Here is a 20,409-nt window from a genome sequence, read left to right as displayed (position 1 = left end):
CTTCCCTTCATTGGCTCCCTGTTAAATCCAGAATATAATTTTAAATTCTCCTCCTCACATATGAAGCCCTTAATGATCTAGCTCCATCATACATCAGAGATCTGATTGTTCCATATGTTCCTAACAGAGCACTTCGTTCTCAGACTGCAGGTTTACTGGTGGTTCATAGAGTCTCTAGAAGTAGAATGGGAGGCAGATCCTTTAGTTATCATGCTCCTCTCTTGTGGAACCAGCTCCCGGTTTTGGTCCGTGAGGCAGACACCCTGTCTACTTTTAGGCTTAAAACTTGCCTTTTTAATGAAGCTTAAAGCTGGAGTGCAGTTATCTCTGTAGTTATACTGCTATAGGTTAAGGCTGTTGGAGGACATGATGACCACTTTCCCTCTCTTTGGTAAATTATCCTACAACTCTCCAATTTTGCAGCATTTGCTGTTATTTCGGCTTTTAACTCATGTTCTCTCTCTGTTATTTCTGTTCCTAACCCTGTCTCTCTCCTAGACATAGCTACTGGCTGAGCTTTTACCGTGACTAACTGTATGTGCTCTCTTTCATACTCTGGACTTGAAAACTGCCTCAGAGTTTATCTGCTCAGCTGTTTTTCTCTCTTAGATTTAATGCACTGAAGGAGCTACTACTGCCTTTAATGTTTTACGTTTTTTCACATAGAAAGTACTTTTGGTTCAGTGCTTATGTGTTCTTTAGTGTGTATGCTCTGTTCTCTCAAACCCCCAGTCGGTCATGGCAGATGGCCTCTCACACTGAGCCTGGTTCTGCTGGAGGTTTCTTCATGTTAAAGGGGAGTTTTCCTTTTCCACAATGCCAGCGATTGTCCACTGTCGCTACATGCTCATCCAGGAGGAGTGAATGCTGCAAGTCAGTGATTCAATGCAATCTGCTGGGTTTCCTTCCATATAGAAAACTATTTAATCAATTTGAATATTAAACTGAATTTGACTGCATTGACTGCATTGATAACTAGGATCAACTGGAATGTATGTATTTGACTAAGAATCTATATGATTCGACTGAATTTACTTTAAAGTGCCTTGAGACGACCAGTTTCATGCATTGCTAATTATAAAAAAAAAAATATCAGATTATCTGACGGATAAGCACTATCATGGTAAACAGACTACATTTACTGGGGAAACCAGATACACACAATATATGAAAAGACACATAAACATTTCCCCCCTTACTGTCTGACATTAAAACAGACAAAATTTTGGCTGTTTTAGATTAACCAGGATTACAAAAAATAGTTATATTTTCAAAATGCCAGAATAATGAGAGATATAGGGTAATTAACAACATTTGAGTTAAGTAAGGCAAACATGTGGATGTATTTTAAGGCAACACCTCAAACACACATGCTTCGTTGTTTGACATCATGGGGAAAAATTATAAACCTCCACAAGTCTACTTCATCCTTTGGTACAATTTCCAGATGCCTGAAGGTACCATGTTCATCTGTTCAAACAATTATACGTGTAAACATCATGGCCATCTTCAGCCATCATACTGCTGAAGGAGAATGGTTCCAGAGATGAATTCCATTTTGTGTAAAATGTGAGTAACAACCCCAGAATAAAAAATCAAAAGACTTTGTGAAGATGCTGGCCTGAGAACACCATGCCAACTGTGGAGTACAGAGGTGGCAGCACCATGTTGTTTGAGTGTTTTGCTGTAGGAGGGACTGGTGGACTTTGCAAAATATCATCATGGGAAACAAACATTATGTGGAAATACTAAAGCAACATTTCAAAAAATCAATCAGGAAGGAACAACGTGCCTAAAAGAATCTTCTAAACGGACAATGACTTTAAGCATACCACCAAATTAGGTACAAAGTGGCTTAAGAACAATAGAGTTAATGTTGTTTGGTGGCTATCACAAAGCGCTGACCTCAGTTCCATAGAAAAAATGTGTGCAGAACGGGAAAGCTGTGTGCAAGCAAGACACTATACCAACCTGACTGGTTCTTTCAGGAAGAATGGGCCAACATTCTAGCCAACTATTGTGATCAGCTGGTGGAAGGATACCCAAGTAATGTAGTTTAAAAGGAAATGATACCAAGAAAAATGTAGTCTAATTCGATGTGAAAAACTGAGGAAAAACAGGTTATGTGTTTCAGTATATACACTGTTCAAAAAAATAAAGGGAACACTCAACAACACAATATAACTCCAAGTAGATCAAACTTCTGTGAAATCAAACTGTCCACTTAGGAAGCAACTCTGATTGACAATCAATTTCACATGCTGTTGTGCAAATGGAATAGACAACAGGGGGAAATCTTTGGCGATTAGCAAGACACCCTCAATAAAGGAGTGGTTCTGCAGGTGGGGACCACAGACCACTTCTCAGTACCTATGCTTTCTGGCTGATGTTTTGGTCACTTTTGAATGTTGGTGGTGCTTTCACACTCGTGGTAGCATGAGACGGACTCTACAATCCACACAAGTGGCTCAGGTAGTGCAGCTCATCCAGGATGGCACATCAATGCGAGCTGTGGTAAGAAGGTTTGCTGTGTCTGTCAGCGTAGTGTCCAGAGCCTGAAGGTGCTACCAGGAGACAGGCCAGTACACCAGGAGGCATGGAGGAGGCCGTAGGAGGGCAACAACCCAGCAGCAGGACCGCTACCTCCACCTTTGTGCAAGGAGGAACAGGAGGAGCACTGCCAGAGCCCTGCAAAAGGACCTCCAGCAGGCCACAAATGTGCATCTGTCTGCACAAACGGTTAAAAACCGACTCCATGAGGATGGTATGAGGGCCCGACATCCATAAATGGGGGTTGTGCTCACAGCCCAACGCCGTGCAGGACGCTTGGCATTTGCCAGAGAACACCAGGATTGGCAAATTCGCCACTGGCGCCCTGTGCTCTTCACAGATGAAAGCAGGTTCACACAGAGCACATGTGACAGACATGACAGAGTCTGGAGACACCGTGGAGAATGATCTGCTGCCTGCAACATCCTTCAGCATGACCGGTTTGGCAGTGGGTCAGTAATGGTGTGGGGTCCATGTGCTCGCCAGAGGTAGCCTGACTGCTATTAGGTACCGAGATGAGATCCTCAGACCACTTGTGAGACCATATGCTGGTGCGGTTGGCCCTGGGTATATATACAGGGGTTGGACAATGAAACTGAAACACCTGGTTTTAGACCACAATAATCTATTAGTATGGTGTAGGGCCTCCATTTGATGCCAATACAGTGTCAATTCATCTTGGGAATGACATATACAAGTCCTGCACAGTGGTCAGAGGGATTTTAAGCCATTCTTCTTGCAGGATAGTGGCCAGGTCACTACGTGATACTGGTGGAGGAAAACGTTTCCTGACTCGCTTCTCCAAAACACCCCAAAGTGGCTCAATAATATTTAGATCTGGTGACTGTGCAGGCCATGGGAGATTTTCAACTTCACTTTCATGTTCATCAAACCAATCTTTCACCAGTCTTGCTGTGTGTATTGGTGCATTGTCATCCTGATACACGGCACCGCCTTCAGGATACAATGTTTGAACCATTGGATGCACATGGTCCTCAAGAATGGTTCGGTAGTCCTTGGCAGTGACGCGACCATCTTGCACAAGTATTGGGCCAAGGGAAAGCCATGATATGGCAGCCCATACCATCACTGATCCACCCCCATGCTTCACTCTGGGCATGCAACAGTCTGGGTGGCACGCTTCTTTGGGGCTTCTCCACACCGTAACTCTCTCGGATGTGGGGAAAACAGTAAAGGTGGACTCATCAGAGAACAATACATGTTTCACATTGTCCACAGCCCAAGATTTGCGCTCCTTGCACCATTGAAACCAACGTTTGGCATTGGCATGAGTGACCAAAGGTTTGGCTATAGCAGCCCGGCCGTATATATCGACCCTGTGGAGCTCCCGACGGACAGTTCTGGTGGAAACAGGAGAGTTGAGGTGCACATTTAATTCTGCCGTGATTTGGGCAGCCGTGGTTTTATGTTTTTTGGATACAATCCGTGTTAGCACCCGAACATCCCTTTCAGACAGCTTCCTCTTGCGTCCACAGTTAATCCTGTTGGATGTGGTTCGTCCTTCTTGGTGGTATGCTGACATTACCCTGGATACCGTGGCTCTTGATACATCACAAAGACTTGCTGTCTTGGTCACAGATGCGCCAGCAAGTCCTGCACCAACAATTTGTCCTCTTTTGAACTCTGGTATGTCACCCATAATGTTGTGTGCATTTCAATATTTTGAGCAAAACTGTGCTCTTACCCTGCTAACTGAACCTTCACACTCTGCTCTTACTGGTGCAATGTGCAATCAATGAAGACTGGCTACCAGGCTGGTCCAATTTAGCCATGAAACCTCCCACACTAAAATGACAGATTTTTCATTTTCATTGTCCAACCCCTGTATATATATATCAGTGGCGATTGCTCTAAGACTGCAAGGGAAGCTCAGCTTCCCCTAAAATGTCAAAAAATAAGTGATCAAATATATACTGTTGTGTGTACATATCATTGACTAAATATGCGCTACAACGCGCTCAACTGTTGTCCAGAATCAGCTTCTTATCACTGGTAACGACGCAGCTTTCCTCTCACTCATTCCCGCAGCTTCACAGTGCTTTAAACAGTGAGTTCAATAGCAAAGTAAAAATGCTGGGCTTTGTCCCGCCCATCAGACGCTCAGCATCTCTGGGGGTCTATGGGGCAGTGGGCTGGCCTCGGCTGGCCCGGACGCTCAGCTTCTGCATGATGATTGGATGATCTGTCTGAGGCTGAATCCCTTTTTGACTGACAGCAAAATGAGCGAATCAGCGATCTTGAAATTGAGCTTCCCCTCCTTGAAAGACCAGCATCCACCACTGATACACATATATACTTTCACCTGTTTATAGCACTTGTTATTACTTTTCTGTACTTTCCTTTATCATGCCACTTCAATGTACTGTTTTATGTTTTTGTCACTGCAATGTACTTTTTTCAGCATGTAAAGCACTTTGAAGTGTTTGTTGCTGAATTGTGCAATATAAATAAACTTGCCTTGCCTTGCATTGCCTTAAATGGACAAATGGACAGAATTTTTATTGTGCTTTTGCGACTGTACTGACCACTCAAAGAACTTTCTACTAGAGCCATATTCACCTAGTCACTCTCCCAAATGCAACTTGGGGTGAAGTGCCTTGCCCAGGAGCTAATCAATATATGGCAGGGGAGAAAGCTGGAATTAAACCCACAACATTGCAACACTCTGAACCTCCGTCGCGTAAAGGTTACTGATATCACTAAGCACTTTTTAATAAAAATTCACATTGACAAATACCAATGTGCAGATAGGGGTTAATGTGTGGTTTAGTGTTTCAGTTCAACATGTTGATGGTAGGGGCCCGGAATCAAACTGGCAACATCTGAGTTGATAGGCTACTGCTCTTCATCCCTGAGCCACAGCTGCCCAAACATCATAATTTTTCCGTCAGCTAAACCAATTAAAGTCTAATGTATTTCTGTTTTTCTTCCATGCGTCAGCTTCTTAAGCATGTGTGTTGTGTGCTGACACACAAGGAAATCTCCATTGTGGGACAGAATTGTTACTTGCTGGCCCTTCTGTTGTGGAGTTATCCGTCTGTGACTTCAAGGCATGACTAATGGATGCCGACCTTGCTCCATGTTCTCTATTGGTTCCATTCAGTATCTATCAGCGCAGGGATGTGTCTTGATTTAGCCCTGTCCTTCTGCCACTTCATGCTTGTAGAGTTGACCACCAAAGTGCACCTTGCACTATTGCAGATCTTTTTAATCAGTTTGAGCATGGTAGAGGCTAAATTAAGAAATGAACAGTGTGAGGAAGGACTGAGGCAGCAGAACGCAGCAGCTCAGCTCTGACAATCAGACGAGAGAATGAGCCCGAGTTGAAGACCCTGGTTTATCTTTTTCATAATATTTACTTACCCAGTTGGTCAGCTTTCAAGTAATTTTTCTCTCAATATGGGCAGCCTTTTTATCTTGAATTGCAGGAAATTCTGCCCTTATTCCTTATTAACGTGGAGTTTCTGTTTGAGGAAAATGAATTATTCAGTATGTAATTTAAGTTTAGTCTTAAATAAATGTGAATATTGTAATTAGTGGTAATTTTGCTATTCACACATGACTAGATTTGTGCTAAGTTAGAATAACCCACTGGGCCACATTAGCCTATTTATAGGAACTATGCAAGTTTAAAATAATGAGAATTTCTTTTAGGTATGTTGTTTAACTTTTAAACATTTGGAGAGTTGTGCTTTGGTGGCAAATAACATTTTGGACCACTGTATTGATGCTGTAAATATTTTCTACAACTAATATGGGAATACTTTGACATTTGGGGAAATGTGCATATTTAGAGGATCAATAATACTCCCACCAGCAGTTCAACTTGTAACCCTTGATAAAGGACATACTGTACTTTTTAAATGGTAACTGGTCAACACTTTTTCACCTTTTTTATTGTCAACCTTTTCTAGATTTTAGAAATCTATTTTCTGATACACCAACACAGCAGTAGATGTTTAGCAGCTATGCATAGAGCACTCCTGTCATTTAAAGTAAATTGGGGTAAGTGCCTCACTGAAGAACACTTTGGCAGATGGAAGGGGTCTGAAAAATCTGAAACTAAGAAATCATTTCTGTTTTAGTTCTCTGTTCAAAAATATTTAATTACAGTTTGTAGCCTTTTTTTGGAAAATAATTATATTTTACTCAGTAAATAGTCACATATTTTATGGAGTACTTGTACACTGACACAGATGGTTGAGGTTATGTTATAAACTTGCAGATGGTGCTCAGAAATATGAGTCATATTTCATGTAATGTGCTACAGTCCTGAGATGCATCTTTCATTTATGTGAAAGCAAAAAAAGCCTTGCAAAGTCAAACGAGTCAGGTAATGGATTTACTGGAAACTTTTCTGTTGACTTTTGTTCTTTGAGCTCATTTGCTTATGTGATTTTCAATATTGAAAATAAACACTCAGTAAAGATTAACTCATGAATCTTAAGTAATCGATCAAAAAGACACAGTTGTTTTGTTACTTGTTTAATTGCAGTTGTGTATTCATGCGTGTTTGTATTTGTTTAGTGGTATCTCTAGTGCATACTCTCATCTTAATGTGTTTTGTCAGTCTTGAAATCAAGCTGGTCTGGTTATTTTTTCAGGTTGCAGCTTTTCATTAAAGCTCACAGCAGCATGCATCTCATTGATTCCCCATCAGTCAATGGTGGTTGAGTTTTCTTAAGGAATTACTAAGGGAAATGCATATTGTTTCCTCTTTTTTTTTTTTACCACTGAATTGTTCATGCTATTTTCTTTTATTTGGTAAGAAAATAAAAATAATATAAAAAATGTTGCAAATATTGACATATTCCCCTATTCTATGGGCTCTACTTTGGCTGGCTCCACTCCACTCAGCCCGTTTTGCAACCGTTTCCATTACAGGGTTTGTGACATGGTACTGGCATTTTTGGTACCTGCTCAGCAGCAGATCCTGTTGGGGCTGAGCAGCGGCAAAATGTGACGTGAACAGTCTGCATTTCAATGACTGGCCATTTACGATGATTTGGTGCAGGCTTTTCTGTGCATCACAGGAGACTGCTTTTTCAGCAGCAGCTTGATGGTGTCTTGAAAAAATGATGACATGCATTTTGGTCGCAAAAGGTTATGAAGCACAGCACACGAGGCTGAATGCTGGAGGTCGGGATTCAAGCCCCACCTCCAGCCATCAGCGAGTCAACGGTAACATGCTGAGTAGAGCAAGGTTGCGTGGAGTGGAGGCTTGACGTGCTGGAACTGTGACTGAAAAAGAGGCTAAAGATGCCTATGGCTAGTAGTACTGTGAGTGCTGGCTGTTATATAATCATTCCACCCTGGAAAAAGAACAACTTTCATTAATTATTTACATAAAAAGTATTGCATTAAAAAAATAACACATCTAATTGCACTGTGGATTTTAAACACAAACACTGGGTGCAGGGACAGGAAGCTGTTCTTAATTTTGACTGTTTTATAAGTAAAATACATGTTGAATAAAACACTCCAGTAACCGATCAGAAAAGCACATGACAAAAAAAAGGCTAGTGCACACATGAGTTGCAGGTACTTAGATCTAATTCAAAATAAAAACACTTCCTGCTATTGTCAAGGAATGCATTTTAATAAAGTTAAATGTTAATGTTTCTAACTTACCACTCCAAATGTCTAACCTTAATCCTGTTTAAATCTTGTTTCCACTGTAATTATATAAACCTATAATTAACATATTTCCTATGAAACCTTTGTTATTGTTTTTAAACCTAAAAATTTTACATCAGAGTGCATCCCTTTCCATGGTGCGTTTGACCGGTGGCGCGGAGCACCATGAAACACCAATAAACGGTACTGGACAATGCGAATGTACACGTTATATATACATCCTTATACAGAGCACCAACATTTAAACCTTGAGGCATTCAGCCAAGACTAGAAAGCAAACACGTGAAAATGTGATCACACCCTTTCAGTGTCACCATGCCAGCATGTTTTCAAACCTTAATATTCTTTTGTATAATTTATTCATTTAGGTCTTCTAGGTATTTATATATCATCCAGACAAGGTGGAGAAGCATGTTAGGAAAATACATTTCATGTAATATAAATGATGAACTTGTTAAGTTACATTTCCATTAAAATGCAGTGACTGTAATGACTGTGCCATGATAAATTGCTTTTATAGAAATCTTTGTATCACAAGATAATTTTGATGATTTAGAAGAAACACAGATAAGGTAACATATATACCAGGACCAGAACTAAACATATATTTATTCAGTCAGCCATGAAACAAAATTTGTTTGAATTGAAAACTGATCATTTTGTCAAATACTGCTGTCATAAAAATGTGATTAATCACAATTAATTAATTGAAAGCCTCTAACTAATTTGACTTTCTTCTTTCGTGTCACTCCACAAATGTAAGTACTGCCAATAAATTCAATTTACTTAATGATAAATTTAAAACACCATGACAGAATGAGTTTTACATGTTACATTTAGGGAATAGAAAATAATACACACAGATTTAAAACAACACTTACAGTTTTTTCAAGCTTCCAAATATGAGTAGCTATTTTTTTAAATCTTATATTCATATGATGTTTCTACATTTGGAGTCATTGGCATAAGTATAATATAAGTCATAGTATGTTTAATATAAACACATTTTAATTTTGACTACAAATGGTGTGAATTGCAGGAAGCCAGAGGGCAGTGTAGTTGCTAAGCTCTGTTGGCTTCCCGGCTGGTTTGGTGGCCCTCAGAGCATGGCTGCTACACTGAGGCCATTTTTTGTGTGCAAATTCATCTTCTCACATGAAGCACCAAGCCTAGTGGACATGCACGCATGTTTAGTTTCATGATGACCCAGAGTGACTTTTTTCTTTTATCTGTGTCAGACAGTTCTTCTCATTCATGGTGTTGTTGTGATTATTAATCTGAGAATATTATTTAATATTAATATTTATCAAATAATATTTCGGTCTGTTAAGGGTTGTCCTGTGAATACCAGCCCAGTAAGGTGATGGTATTAGGACAAAATAGAAAGGTGTGAGATGAGCTCTGACATTATTGAACAGCATAAACTCTGCACATAGATGGAATGAATTCACACAATTTCTTAAAATACAAGAATTTATTAACAAAAATAAGTCAACTCAAACATATTTCAATTAACAAACTCTTTACTATGCTAAAACAATCCAACTAAACTCATCAGTCAGTCATTTTCTACCGCTTATTCCATAGTGGGTCACGGGGGAGCTGGTGCCTATCTCCAGCAATCTATGGGCGAGAGGTGGGGTACACCCTGGACAGGTCGCCAGTCTGTCGCAGGGCAACACACAAACAACCATGCACACACTCATACACCTAAGGGCAATTTAGAGTTACCAATTAACCTAACAGGCATGTCTTTGGACTGTGGGAGGAAGCCAGAGTACCTGGTGAGAACCCATGCATGCACAGGGAGAACATGCAAACTCCATGCAGAAAGACCCCAGGCCAGGAATTGAACCCAGGACCTTCTTGCTGCAAGGCAACAGTGCTACCAACTGCGCCACCGTGCAGCCCGTGCAGTCCAACTAAACTACCAAGCAGAATTAAAGAATAATGAGGACTAATGGGCTATGTACAATATAAACAAGTTGATTAAGGATGATTGAAAACCATGACCAAAAGAATGATGCAACATTACCATGCAATGTTTATGTGTGAGAACCAAGGATTATCTTGAAGAATCTGGAAATGAAGTTAGTCTTGGAACTAACTTAGGCAATAATCAGCAAACGTTTAGACAACCAATCACAATGCAAGATCAGATAAAATATTATTTTAATAAAATAATGTTTTAAATAATGAACTGCTGAATAAAACCAATCTTCTGGATGACCATTTTACATCGGTGTCTAATTAGCTGCCTTTATTTATTAAAATAATATTTAAAGAAATATTGTTAAGGGAGTATTTTGGAAAAGAGCCAAATCTTTCTGGAGAAATTGGGCTTAATGGTGTTTACTTAGTTATCAAATCTAGTAAATGATGTTTAGGGACTATTATTCACTAGCTTGAAAACTAACAACCTTTCTGTTAAATACTCTTTAGTAGCAAGCACGTGTTCTTACCGGTTAGCAGTTGAGCTAACAAAAGAAGCTGATAGCTTAGCACCAGAATCAACACATACCTTTAAAATACCAGGGTTAATAAAAGGGTTAAAATGCATAAGCGCGGACGGCGCGTTATGAGCAATGTTCTGTGTTTAAAATCACCCTTTAAATAAAGTTTGACTTAACTTAAAAACACACATACACAAAACACAAACAGGGCACGTGTGCTGCAGATAGCACCAAGATAGCCGAGTTTCACACAAACAAAACCAAACTTCATAGAATGAAAACATTCAGATCATTTCATCCTAACTGTTAATCTGCCCAAACCTAACCTCTGACCATGGTGAGGAATTGTTGTCCAAGGGGCGAAGTTTGAAGAAACGTACACAGTCAACAAGCGGTTAGCTCGGTAGCTTCGCGGGGGGTTGAAGGTGCGTTCGCTCTGTGAACAAAAGGGTTAGCTCCGGAGCTGTAGCTGGGCGGCCCGTCCTGTCCGCTGACCACACGGGTTAACACGATGATGCGGTCTCTGCTGTCTTCCTTCCAGACTGGGAGACCACGTCTTTGCAGGGGCTTCTCTCGAACACCGTTTGCTTCTGCAGGGCTCGGAGAGAAAGTCAGCAATGCTTATATCTTAATTTCCCCTCTTTATGAATGAAATCACTGGGTACACAAACAGTGCTTCACTCATACTTAACTTGTGCATATGATCGCGTGATCTTATGACACTCTTGGATCCAGTTTGAAGTGTTTATGTCTTTTTGCCAGCAAAAGACATTAGCGCGCTTTGTCCCCCTCCAATCCCAATGAACACCGGTGTGGAAGAGAAAGACTTGTGGCAACAGCTGTACTTTTATTTGGGTAGTGGCGTCACAGGAAGTCTGCAGTTATCCTGTTTCCTGGCTGTGCCGGAAGAAGGTTAATGCACTTTATTTTGAAAAGTTCCAGAAGAGTTCGTACCGGAGTTTAATGTTGAAATCCATGGCTGGGTCCCAAAAGTGTTTTATCAAACTTTCCTCTTTCTCTGTTTGTCGCCCCAAGAGCTCTCTGCCGTAGCCCCAGAACATACTGTTTAATTTAAACTGTGAAAGAGAGAGGAAAGCAGAGGAAGCTCTGGTGTTGAGAGGTCGTTTGGGATTTCATGTGTCATGTGTTTTCTCCTTTATGGAACTTTGCATCTGACCTGATCTTTAAGATTGCGTAAGCATTTTGGATGTTTGACATAACCTTTTTGTTGTAGGTTTAGGCGTTGGGGACAAACTGACAAATTCACAGACTGTCTGTCATTGTCTTTTGAATCACACCTTACTGTTTTTTTCATTTACTCAACAAGACTCCGCAGACATTTAAAGAGGATCAGAGACAATTACAGGCTTTCTAAAAGTTTTCCAAAGTTTTTTGGACTGTGGCTGTATTTTTTACTTGTTTTTACTTGTTGTATCAGGTCTTTCTAGCATGATGGAAAACACAACACCATAATAAACAGTGGGTAACAAAAGAATAATAACATCCTTGTGTATTTATTCGTTATGTAAAATGAGACTTTGCTTTTGATTATTATTTCAGCTGAATATTATATGAAACAAATTACAATAGCATGGGCACCCTTCATTTAATTTTAGGGGCAGGCCGTTTTGCAACTTTGGTGCAACTCTGACTTAAAGGAACAGTTGTATTGAAATCCAAAGGTTGCAAGTTTTGATTCCAGTTTTCTGCCATGTGTTGATTTACCCCTGGGCAAGGCACTTAACCCTAAGTTGATACTTACATGTGCATTGGTTTATGAATATGTACACATTGTTAATGTGACTAGTGCAAAGAGCTTTGAGTGGTTGCTATGACTAGAAAATGACTATATGAGTTCAGTCCAGTGTAAAATTAGCACTCACTGCCAACAAGCAAACTCTGTACATCACAGTAAGATGTCTGTATTTGCAGGTTGCAGTTGGCAAATACAGACACTCTTCCTGAGCAAATTGCCCAAGGTGGGTTACATTTTGAGTTTTGAGTCTGCATTGTGCTCTGCCAGGTATCCATTTCCATTATCAAATGCACCAAAAGAGACCAAAACAGGAACAGGCACCCTTCCTGTTTCACAGTAGGTATGGTGCTATTTTCTTGGAAAGCTTTGTTTTTTCTTCTTTTGACATTGTGCTAATGGGATTGACTTAAAGGCTCTAGTTTTGTTTTATCAGTCCAAATGATTTTCTCCACATACTATCAGGGATTTTCAACATGCATGTTGGTGAATTTTGGTCTTTTTTTGTTCTGTCAATAGTGGAGCCCAAAGGGTCTTTTTCCATGGAACCAATTATGATTCACAATGCAACGTATGGTGTGGTCAGAAAGTGAGATACCTTGAACTTTGAGTTCACCTTCAATGATTTTAGATGGTTTCATTTGCTCTTTCCATCTACATTATTTATCTGATCAACCTAGAGCTGCATTCCTCCTGTGTACACAGTCACAGAAACCCAAATTTTAATTATTGATGGCATTACTTGTAGAGTTTAACATATCTATAATCTTCTTCCTCAGCTCCAAAGACAGCTCTAACTTTTGCTTTCTCTGGTCCATGTTCAGTGTAGTTTATGCTATACAAAACTGCTCAGAAGCATTTTTAGCTATTAAAATAGACAAACTGAATAGGCTAAATGAATCACTTGAAGGAACCTGTGAAACTGAACAATTGACTAGATTGAAATAATACATAGTCTCTTTAGGATTGCCGCTCCTTTGCCTCAGTTGCCTGATTGTTTGTTATAGTTTTGGTAATGCAGCCCTCCTAGAAAACAATTGCTTTGGTAAAACTTCCCGGGGTTTATATCCCTGTTTCTCTGTGTACCTTAGAAACCTGGTACTCTTCTGTAGTTGACTTTCAAGAAACCACAGCATTATGGCTACTTCTTGGATTACCTGTTTCCATAAGAGGAGTCATTGTGTCTACTTACTTGGAGTACATGCGTACATGCCTACACCTGCTGTCCCACTCATTAATCCATCTGAAAAGCTGCATTTTTTATAAATGAGAAAGAACATAAACCAATAGCGGTCAATACCTGCCTGTGCAACTTCAATCTTAACACCCTCTGTCAATCCAGATCTTTCACTCCGTTAGTCTGGATGGTTTGCTACAGCAAAAGGAAAGATAATAATACTCACCCACTGCTCCCTGCTTCAGCCACTCCTGATTTCCTGCCACCCTAAGACCAACAAATCAATTCATACTCATTTCTAAATCCCTCCTAAGCATTGGTAACCATATCCTGTCTCTTCCAGACAAACTTGACCACCTCAAATTGTGGAGTCTTAAGATGAATTTATTTCAACTTGTTTAACCCGTTTAAACCATGATTTTTCTCTCTTCATTGCATGTATTTGAGTTACAAAAATACTTAACCATGACAGATATGCAACTGAAAACTGTCATTGTTTTACGGATAGTTCTGACCCACATGCAGTAAACGCTCAAAAGAAACCATGAAGTGTTTAACAGATTTATTGAAAGCACAGAAGTAAGTACGGTCTTGGCACAGTAGGCAAAGCTGTAAGGAAGAAAGCATAGGTAAGTTAAGGCGGTAACTAAGATGGGAAACTAATGATGTTCTGTTTCTTACTAGTTGGTTGTTGACAAACCGCCAGGAGGAGAGGGAGTCGGGCCGGAGGAAACAGCGTGGGACTACGGAGGTGAGTTCTGCCAAGATACTTAGTCCCTTGGACGTTAACGGTGTTTGGAGAATTGTATGGTGGGAACGAGGTCTCATAAGCAAAATCCATTGGTGGCCAACCTGGGTAACATCCAGGTAGTCACCAACACGGTATACTGAAAAGACAAAATAGGTTAACAAAGTCGAAGCAAGCAATACTAGAAGCGGCTCAAAGGTCGGCTTGGATAGTACCACTGAAGGCTAACACTCGAGCGCTGACATGCTGGCTGCCTCCTGCTTAAATACTCCAGGAGCCTCATCACCGGTGAATGGAGAACACCTGTCTCACCGCTCCTGTTCTCCAACGCCCTCTAGAAAACCAAACACAAACAATACAAAAAAAACAGAAATCTCCAACCCCGACAAAAACTACTTTTGATTTGTTGAATCGCTGTTCAGGAAAAATACAAGATTGTCTCATTGTACTTTAAAAGGTACCAACAAAATTGTCAATGTGTGTAGTTGGTGGCCTAACAAACAAAATGAGTAAAAAAAAAACTGTAAATATCCAAAGCAAAATGTCTGAAAGCTTGAAGAAATAAAACTCCATACATTTTAAAAGCATCCGACAATGTCTGACTCCTTGAAAGCATGATACAAAGAAATGAGGGATGATTCAAAACTTTTGCACAGTGTATACTTTTTTCATTAATCATGACATTAGATAGGCTCTTTGAGGAATCGAGCATTAATGCAGTTAAACAAGAAGGACCTTCAGCATCAGATAAGGAGCCACCTCAATGTCATGGAAGAATCAGTCTCTCTCGTCTTTTAAATGTACTTAATCTTCTGATGGCATTCATCGTCCAACTCATCCTCCCACTCTTCCTCTTTGACGTGTTCTCATCTTAATCATTACAAGAAGTTAGAGTTTCAAAGTTGCAGCCGGCACATAATGAGTCACGCAGTTCAGACTGAGGTATCTCCAAGCTCTAAACAAACTCCTCTTAAATAAAGGCTTAATATAGACTTTGTAATTCTACAACAATTCTCACTTCACCACTGCAGTGGTTTCAGCTAATCAGCTTGTTTTGACAGTGTTTCACTGATGATCAACAAAATAAGGTGCAGGTGGATTCACCCTTGTAGGGACAGAAAAACACTATCAGTGGACAGTTTGTCAGGATTTTCTTGGCAGACTGAACAAAAGCACTAAACTTGACTGACTGACTAACAGGCCAGCACTGACATCCATAAACCAAAGTCTGTGGTATAACGTAAAGTATAGAGACCTTTTTAGTTTAATACTTTATACTGCCCATTATTGTAATGAAAGTGTTTCAGCTTATACCCAGGTCATGAAAGATTTACAGCAGCCAACTAAGTAACTGTCGTGCACAGGGAGTAATGCATTTTACATTACCTGAAACAGCAGCTATAGTTTCTTTTTTACCTTCACTACCTCACAGAACTCATCAGTGCAACAATTCAAACGATGACACTACACACAGTTATTCAATGAGAAACTAATCCACTGAACATGTGATTTCCCGGGAAAAAAAATAATAATTGGACAAACTGCTTAACCACATTGCTCTGTGGATGTAATAGGATTGTGAAAAGATCCAGATTACAACTTTTACGTATTGATCTGTTTACAAAACTGGGATTGCAGTGTTCCTGCATGTTTGTAACAGGAAACAAGGTCCCCTGTCTTTGCTTTTTAGTCTCAGGGAGAAGAAGAAATAAGAGGAAATTTGATTTTAGGCAGGTGTTTTACCCAGGAACCTGAGAGGGGCCCCTCCTGACAGTGCTACTTCAAAACAGTTTGCAGAGAGTGAGATGGGCTGTCACCAGCAAGTCCCAGCTGATATTTCACAGAACTTCAGATTATCAAGGATTTATTTATTTCACCATATATGTCTGCACATGTCTTATAGCTTGTTTTTTGGCAATAAATGTTCACCCTAAATCAGTGAATGTAAATTAGTTACAAGGTCCTTTATATGATTTCATTACTTTGAATCTCTATATTAAACTATATAATGTGCATACATCTATTCATCCATTCGTTGTCTATACCTGTCTATACCTGCAACTTGCAGGGTCACAGATGGACTGGTGCCTAACTGCCTATCTCCAGCAGTCATTGGGCAAGAGAGGCGTTAATCCTGGACAGGACACCAGTCTGTCAAAGGACAAACAGTCATGCACACACACATTCAAACCTGTGGTGAACTTTTAAAAAATATAGACACGAAAAGCTGGATAAAAATAACATTTGATCTGTATCTGTGTTTTAAAATGTAGATATTGATAAACTTATGCAATAAATGTAGCATTTAATTATTTAATCAATGACTAAACCTATTTATACAAATATGCTATCTTGTGTCAATGCAATGGTGTCCTTGTTCATCTGTGTATTAATAATTGAAACACATATTTTCTATAATAAACAGTTTTTGATAAAAGAATGTAATAAGTGACAAATAGCAATGAAGACTTTAAGTTGGAGGAGACTGTTCTACACACTTGAGATGCAATTTATTATTAATTGTGAAAAGGTATATAACTGAAAAGAGAATGTAGGTAATTTTTTTATTTACAATAAATCTAATTTTCTTTAACTGTCAAATCAGTGTTTTAAAATGTACGTATTGACAAACGTGTGCAATAATTGTGGCTTTTAATTATTTAATCAATTCAAGTCACTAAATATTATAAAAAAGCAACAACACTTTTCTTAGATTTACCAGACACATTAAGTGTAGTTGCATAAAGTATTGGATCTGTATTGACGATACCAGCCTGAATTTTACTTGGTATCGGATCGGAAAGGAAATCCGTAGTATCGAACATCACTACTTTTTGACCGTAGCACTTGCTGAGGTGATAAAAGTACAGATATTTTGAAGATTGCAGGGTCCATCTGTTTGTGTTAAGAGGTCCTTGTGTCTAAGATCTGGAAGGATATTTTGAAGGGTCAATGAGGACACATTATATGTATATTAAAAGTAATATCTGTCTGTGCATGTGCACAGTCAAAGTTATAGCTGGATGTTACAGATATTTCAGCCTGTAAAATCTATTGACACATCATCTGACTTAAAGTTGGCCCCTGTCCTTCTGATCACTTAATCCTTCTTGGGTTTTCATGATTGCATTTTGATTTGTTAGCCTGAAAAACTGGCTGCTGGTGCCAGCCAACCTCATTTTAACATTCACAGACTGACTGTGCGCAGTAATTAATCCCCAACACTGTACTTACGAGATTATTAATACCTCTGTCATAGACAGTTAATTCTTACATCAGAGACACGATATCACACGGATTTCTTGTGTATTGCAGTGACTCATTTCTCCAGCTGTAATATATTGGCTGTCTTGATATTTCCTCTCTTAAAATTACACCTGGTGCTTACAATATTCCCAACACAGATAGATCTTAATTATTTTAGTCTTTCCTCTTGAAACACCGTTATCTCTCAGCAGACCAGTTCGACTTCAGTCAACAGATTAGTTTCCTCCTCCCTGTTTTTTTTTACTCTTCTCTCATGTCTTTTTTTTCTAAATCTTTCTCTCTCTTTTGGTCTTCCTCACCATTTTCATGCATCAAAAGAGCTTGATGGTTTGACAGGATGGGCCCTGGAATCTTGCTGCCTCCCTCCAGACCCTTCCAGTCTCTGCTCCCTCATTGATCTGTTATCTACCCCATTTCTGGGCTTTTTCCATGGCAACTATATGCCAGACTGAGAGTGAGTGGAAAGACTGAAATCTCCAGTGGAAGCAGCATCTTGTCTCCGACAGCTGTCTACTAGAAAGACAAAGAAAGAGGAGAAAAAAAACATAGGAAAAGGAAAGTTTTGGAAAGTTGTACCATGCGTTTGTTAATAAAAAACAAGTTAAGTGGATGCATTTCACAGGAATTTCTGCAGTCACATTCTTTTAAACCTTTGGAAGATGCTCAGCCCTTTAGTCATTGTAATATTTCTGATATTAAATGTTAGCTGTTGCTGATGAACATATAGTGTCCTCAGATGGATACATTTCTAAGCAACGTCCTCAGACGAATGGAGCTGCAGCTGCTGACTGACACGCCTCAAAGTCTCAACCATGGGACCCCCTCAGTGGAAGTAACCTACATTTCACTCTATTTTGAGCTTAATGTCAGATATAAGGTCTCACAAGAAAACACATATGGGTCTCCTCTCAACATGAATTAGATACAGAGTGGTTCCCAGGAAAGACAACATGTACAATTGATTTCTCCCCTCACTCGCCGAGCCTCTCTTCACCAGGTTCCTCACTTGAACGTAGAGCGACAGGGCGACTTTAAAGTCAGGTTACGCCTGCATCTTCTGTAGCATTACAGAAGAATCCCAGTGGTTTTAAACAGTCACACTCTGCCACTCAAAGCCAGACATTTTCGGTTGGAGCGTTTATTAAAGGAGCTTGGGAGTCTGCGGTGACAAGTGAAGCGTTTTGTAAGAATGGAATAAGAAAAAGGGAGCGGAACTGAACTCGGCAACAAGGGTTTTCCTTTTTAAAACTTTCACTCCCAAGACTTTCATTTTGTGTGTCACTCAGTTTGAAGATACAGTCACTAACATAACTCTGAGGGACACAGTGGCCATAAAGACAGAAAGAGCTCATTGTTTGTGAGTGAAAATAGCCATTATTGTAATGAGCCTCCCCATTTCATTTCTGAATGTAAAATGTCTTTTTTTAGCATGAAACATAAACAGCAATTCTAACTGTTCTTTCTCTCAGATTTTGTTTATTTAGAAATGTAGCTTTTGCCCGACAGTAGTATTACAACGAAACTAAAGATACCGAGAGACCTTATTTAAACACTTCAGTTTATCAGGCACCATTTTTTCACCAACAGACAGGATAGAATTTAAAGGGGTGGCCAATCACATCCAAGCATAACAAAGATGTAACACACAGGTCATACATATCATTCACAGTACTTCTTGCCATCGGCGAGACTGCTTTATAAATGTTAAAGTCAATTTGGAAACAATGAAATTAAAAGAGACTCGACATGGTAAACTTTTAAGTGAGCACTGTGGAAATAAAGTGCTCAGAAAGACCAAAACAACATGTAAAATAAATTAGAACATAATTAAACAAGTGGAGATTTTAAAGAAATACTCTTATTATTGGATGCTATTCATTATGAGTCATACTGTGTGAATATTGTGAAAAATATGTAATGTTTACGTCCTGGAGACATTGCAATTTCATTCATCTGACAATCCAAATAATTTTCCGTGAATAATGACATCTATCTGCGTATGATGATGATTTTATAACAAGAACAATGAGGTAAATTCTCATAGAGAACTTAATAGTGGGTAAAAGACCCTTTTCTGTTGCACTTTACAATAAACACATGGTTGGGGTCGATCTCGTTGACCAATGTGTAGCAAAGTATTTCCACTGGCGGTGGTACAGCAGAGTGTTTTATCATTTTTGGATGTGGCCGTTGTGAATGCCTTGCCGCACTACCTGATGTTCTGATTGGACAAGATGAATCTCCTCCTCTTCAAAGCTTCTGTAGCACATGCACTAATGAATACTGTGTTCCGCCAGCAAAGCAGAAAAGGAAAACTCAGTGCAAACCCCACCTCCAGTGAAGTGCCGAGGCCCAGTTTGTCACAGTAGATGACTGGCCAAACCTTACAGATGTGAAAAATGCAAACAGATGTCATAATGCTGCTTGCACTAGAAAGACCAAAAACCTTTTAGCGATGCACATACTAATATATCTGTTCTTTTTGCTGCATCCATAAAGAAGTATGAAGACTAATAAGAATAAAAACACAAAGGAAAAATGTTTTGACTCAGGTTTTTATCATTTGTGCATCAGAGGGTTAAAATGTGTTTGATAATCTAAAACATTTAAGTGTGACAGAAAATGATTTAAGGGGGCAAACACTCTTCGTTTTTACTGAACTATAATTTTGGGGCATAAAGATTCAGCGTATGGAAACGGGGGAGTCATGGCTTAATTTTAATTTAATCTTCTCAATAAATTGGTCCACTGATATCAATTTGGTGAATTTATGTTGTGGATTGTTTTTAAGCTATTGAATGAA

At 39.4% G+C, this 20,409-nt stretch overlaps 1 long non-coding RNA gene across 1 annotated transcript; it reads right to left on the bottom strand.

The window, feature by feature from the left end:
• Nucleotides 1–14,139: 14,139 nt before the first annotated feature.
• On the bottom strand, nt 14,140–14,552 carry LOC124862627. Its single transcript, XR_007036963.1, has 2 exons — nt 14,273–14,552; nt 14,140–14,200 (listed from the first exon to the last, which is right to left on the bottom strand). It is a non-coding gene; the product is annotated as an uncharacterized LOC124862627 (long non-coding RNA).
• Between the last annotated feature and the right edge of the window lie 5,857 nt (nt 14,553–20,409).

This window comes from Girardinichthys multiradiatus, chromosome X (assembly GCF_021462225.1).
Source record: "Girardinichthys multiradiatus isolate DD_20200921_A chromosome X, DD_fGirMul_XY1, whole genome shotgun sequence".
NCBI lineage: Eukaryota > Metazoa > Chordata > Actinopteri > Cyprinodontiformes > Goodeidae > Girardinichthys > Girardinichthys multiradiatus.
The sequence above is the reverse complement of the archived record's forward strand: the minus strand, read 5'-3'. Positions and strand labels throughout refer to the sequence as shown.